Below are 5,444 nucleotides of genomic sequence, written 5' to 3'. Positions count from 1 at the left end.
GAACGCCGCCGCCATTGGGCGGGGAGGTGCTGCGGCGGGTGCGTCACAGCGCGTCACAGCGCGTCACGGCGTGCGGGGGAGCGGGTGCGGGAGCAGCGCGGAGCTGGCCCGGGCGCGGAGGGGCCTGACTTGGAAAGGGGGGCTCTTGCAGGCAGAGCCCATCCCCCCGGTCAGCCTGCGGCGCAGGGAGCGCAGGGACTGCTGTCAGAGTTAGGAAAACAGCGTTTGCCTGAAATGACGTCTACCCCTGATGTATCAGTAAATGGCTTGCCTGAGGTACAAGGAGGAAGACCTCTCTCAGGGTCTGGAGATCAGGTCTTATGAGGAGCAGCTGAGGGAACTGGGGTTGTTTAGCCCAAAGAGGAGGCTGAGGGGAGACCTTATCGCTGTCTACAACTACCTGAAAGGAGGTTGTGGTGAGGTGGGGGTTGGTCTCTTCCCTCAGGTCACCAGGGATAGAATGAGAAGAAATGGCTTCAAGCTGTGTCAGGGGAGGTTTAGATTCGATATTAGGAAAAATATCTTCACTGAAAGAGTGGTCAGGCATTGGAACAGGCTGCCCAGAGAGGTGGGGGAGTCACCATCCATGGAGGTGTTCAAAAAATGTGTGGATGCAGTATTTCAGGACACGGTTTAGGAGGCCTGGTGTTGTTGGGTTGATGGCTGGACTTGATCTTAGAGGTCTTTCCCAACCTTAATGATTCTAAGACAGCCTTTACTGTCACAACTTGTAGCAGTGTAGTAGTAGTGTAGTAGCAGTCCTTCCCAGGATGCCACCAGAGGTGCTGTTCGACATTTATTGCAGGTCACTGCTGTGACTTGCCCTGCCACAAAATCATGCCCTCCTTTTGAAAGCACTGGCTTATGAATCTCACATTTTGCCATCATGCTCCAGTTCATCCTGAAGTGAGTCAGCAAATCTAGCAAGACAGGCAAGTACTTCCCTGCCTGTCTACTCAAATAATCAAACAGGAAAGAGATCTGCAAACCAAAAGTATCTCCGATCTTTGTGTATCTCAAAGGTGCAGTAAAGGACAGTGCAAAAGCAGTCTTTCATTTCAGGCCTTTTTCAAAGGGAACTGGCAGATCCATTGTGAATCCAGCCTGAGAAGTTTCTACTTGCTGGTCAATAATACATCTGCCTTGCTCCCGTTCTGTGGCCTGTAGGTTCAGATGGTTTTGTTGTGCAGAAGGCTGTGGTTCAGAGGGTTGATGTACACATTGAATTCTCTAGAATGATACCTGTGTAAGGCAAAACCATCCCGTCTGGGTTGTTTCCTTCTGAGCCCTGGGGATGCTTGTCTCACGCTGCTGTAGTTTGGTCCCTTGCGCAGGCTGGTGCCTACCTCATCACAGAATTTTTACTCCCTAGTAGTGTTTTGATGATTTGATCATTGCAGTAAAATATCTTGTTGTCGTTTAGCCCCAGTCAGCAACCAAGCATCACGCAGCCACTCACTCATTCCCCCCTGGTGGGACAGGGAGAGAATCGGAAGAGTAAAAGTGAGGCAACTCATAGGTTGAGGTAAAGACAGTTTAACAGGTAAAGCAAAAGCTGCACACACAAGCAAAGCAAACCAAATAATTCATTCGCTGCTTCCCACGGGCAGGCAGGTGTTCACCCGTCTCCAGGAAAGCAGGGCTCCATCACGCCTCATGGTTACTTGGGAAAACAAACGCCATAACTCTGAACATCCCCCCTTCCTTCTTCTTCCCCGGCTTTATATACTGAGCATGATGTCATATGGTGTGGAATATCCCTGTGGTCAGTTTGGATCAGCTGTCCTGGCTGTGCCCCCTCCCAGTTTCTTGTGCACCCGGCAGAGCACGGGGAGCTGAAAAAGTCCTTGACCAGTGTAAGCGCTACTTAGCAACAACTAAAACATCTCCCCATTATCACCACTGTTTCCAGCACAAATCCAAAACATAGCCCATAATAACTACTATGAAGAAATTTAATTCTATCCCAGCTGAAACCAGGACACATGTTTATAAAGGCCAAATACTGTTTAGATCCTAGGAAATTAATTTTGCAAGATTTGTGCAGTTGTGACTCTGACATTTGACATGTATTTGATCCAGTTGCCATTTTAAGCAGATAGAAACAAGACTTATGTTGTTTTCCACGGGAACTGAATTGTGGAAGAATTTAAGGAGTGTTTTCTGTGATTTTCTCACACTTTGGATTTTGAAATGTGGTCCTGTAATCCTACAGGATGGCAGCATGAATGACTGATTATGCAAGGAGTTCACATGATAAGTCATTTACAACCAGTACAGTTTTCTTATGCACATTTTAAGGAGGGGCTTGCATGTGAAACCAAATGAACACTCCCCATAACGCTGGCAGCACATAACTTTTTTGTGGTGTGTACCCAGCTAACGAGTATGCTGGCTCTGCTACGTCTGTAATTTGATGTATAAGTTAGTAATGAATTGACGCCTTATGAAAACTCTTGCTTGCTTTGGGTGTCCAATGCTGAGCACCGCTTTATTCAGTTGCTATTGTTGCAGTACAGGCTTCTGTTCTGTAAGGGGCTACCAAAAGAAAGGTTTTGCAAAAATGGACATCTAAATTTAAACAGATTTTCATTTTGCTGTCAGTTTGAGCAGTGGATTTGTTGTGTAACCCCGGAGCACTGGGTTAGCGTGAACCTCACTTCCAGTCTGCGGCCTGTGAAGGGTGTGCCCGGCGTCTTCCCTGCACGGGGCTCCGAGGCCTTGTAAAAGAGAGATAAAACATCCAGATATCCTTTCCTATTTCTGGCCTTCAGTCTTGTGGTTACTGTGTGACTCAGGAGGAAGGAGTTATCTTCAGTGAACCCGGTCTCACTCAGTTAAGGTTGCTAGGCCTTGTTGGCTGTGGAGATCTCCCTCAGTTTTGCCTATAATTACGGCTGTCTAAAAACAGCCTGCAGTGTACTGCGACACAGCCACGGTTTGTACTGAAAATGCAGTTAGGGGAGGCCAGGTCTGCCCCTGTGACTGGGACACGTCCCTGGCCTAGGTAAGGCTAAAGTGCTCCAAAATTAACTTTGCAAGTTTTTAGATCTCGTGTTATTATGAAAGACTCTGCTTTGTCCAAAGCATAGCATATTTTGTCCAAAGCATATTTTAAATCACATTTCACTGTTTTGCGGCCGTTGTGCTAACAGTCAGAGATGGGTCATACGGGTACCTTCCCTACTGCCAGCTCTTCCATGCTTTCCCAAATCTCACTTCTTTACAAGGGGCATTTTTCCTTGTCACTTGACATTCATTTTAGGGAAGTATCTTTCCCCTAATGAGGAAGTACTGTATTGCATTTGCGCTTTTAGATTTTTCTTTCAAAACCTCATGTAATATTTATACCGCTACAGTTACAGTAAGCAAAAGCTTTCCTCAGAGTAGGAGAAGCCTTTCAATGTTGCTGCAAACCATGAGTGGTGCCCCTTCCAGATGTGTCGGGCATTGCAAACTGGGGCAAGGAGGCGGGAAGCAGGAGGGCAGGGATCTTCTCAGCATCATGCGATGCCGGCACCCTCTTGGATTTGGGGTTGTGTAATCTGTGTCCCTGTCTGTTTCAAGAATTTGTTTGACTTTGGGGCAAATTGTGCAATCTCCTTCCTTTTTTTTATGGCTTTCCCCGATCTTCCTATGAAATAGGGCTAAAGCTTCCCTACTGCACAGGGGTGCTGTCGTGGGAGTCGCTTAGTGTTTGCTGTGGTGATAGGGGCCGTGTTGGTACCTGTAGTGAGGGACAAACCTGGGCATATTTCAAAACCAAAAGATTTGGTGAATCAGCGCAATGGTTTAAGGTGTGGAGGGATGAGGCCAGAGCTTTAATGGTGATAAAAGACTTTCAGCATCTGGCCTTGGCTGTCCAAATGTCGACAACTTGGATTTCAGTAGCAGCTGAGCCCAGTGAAAGTGCTGTTGAACTCGTTCTTTTAGCTTGCTGTACATCAGAAAGCAGCATCCCCCTTGCTCTTCCATCCTTTAGTGTTTCTTTAACTTTAGTATTTCTTTGAACAATGCAAGTTTTCTTCTGCCTCTTCCTCAATCTCTTTTTAAAAACTTTTACTCTTTTTACAACATTCCCATTCTGTGCCACCACCCCCAGAGCTCTTGTTTTTTGTACTTTATCACTCAAGTGTGGCTCTTCCCAGCGGAGATGTAAGAGTTTGCAGAAGTCACTGCAGAACACAGCACTATTTCCTGCGGGTTTTTGCTTTTTCCTCGGACTGGGGGTTCAGTGTAAATGCAGACACGCACACAGAATATATATATTGGGCTGGTTTTGGCTGGGATAGTGTTAATTTTCTCCATAGTAGCTAGTATGGGGCTCTGCTTTGGGTTTGTGCTAGAAACAGTGTTGATAACACAGGGATGTTTTCCTTATTGCTGAGCAGGGCTTACACAGAGTCAAGGCCTTTTCTGCTCCTCACCCCACCAGAGAGTGGGCTGGGGGGACACGGCTGGGACAGCCGACCCCAACTGACCCAAGGGATGTTCCATACTATATGACATCATGCTGAGCATATAGAGCTGGGGGAAGAAGGAAAGGGGGACATTCAGAGGCATTTGTCTTCCCAAATCACTGTTAGGCGTGATGGAGCCCTGCTTTCCTGGAGACGGGTGAACACCTGCCTGCCTGTGGGAAGGAGTGAATGAATTCTTTGGTTTGCTTTGCTTGTGTGTGCAGCTTTTGCTTTACCTGTTAAACTGTCTTTACCTCAACCCATGAGTTTCCTCACTTTTACTCTTCTGTTTCTCTCCCCCATCCCACCAGGGGGGAGTGAACGAGTGGCTGGGTGGTGCTTGGTTGCCGGCTGGCATTAAACCATGACTATATATAGTCATATATATATACACACATACAGAGAGATACACAGTGACACACTCCTTCAAACGTTCCCTCTTTCCAGAGCTTAGCTGAAGTAATTTGGCCACTACATGATTCAAAGTGGCTCTTGGCGTTGTTGTGGGTGCAGAATCCATAGCCTTGCGCATCCCTTCTTTGCTCAAAGGGTCTCCCCGCGTTGAGCAGACCCTCCAGCTACTGCCGGCTGCGATGTTAGCTGGGACCAAGCCAAGAATGAGCCTCGTCCCCGTCCGGTTCAGGCCGCCGGTTTCCAGCAGGGACCTCATTTGGGAAGAGGAGCACCTGAAGGAAAGTGATGCTAGAAAGGGCTTCAGCGAGCGTGTTAAAAAATCCATCACCGGCTTAATTAAAAATCAGTCTGCAGGCCCAGTGACCTGAGGTAGCGGGCGGCAGGAGGAGCCGGGGCCCTGCTGCAGCCGTGCCGGAGGGGAGCGAGGAGGGACGGAGCAGCGCCCGCTGGGGTGCGGCGGCGGCCGCGGCCCCTTTAAGGCCGAGGGTTTCCTGCGCCTCCCGGCGAGTCACCCCGCGCCGCCGGGGAGCGGCGTCACGTGGGGCTCAGTCTTGTGACCGGCGGCGAGCA

This window comes from Phalacrocorax carbo, chromosome 10, assembly GCF_963921805.1.
Source record: "Phalacrocorax carbo chromosome 10, bPhaCar2.1, whole genome shotgun sequence".
Taxonomy (NCBI): domain Eukaryota; kingdom Metazoa; phylum Chordata; class Aves; order Suliformes; family Phalacrocoracidae; genus Phalacrocorax; species Phalacrocorax carbo.
Note: the sequence above shows the minus strand (reverse complement) of the source record.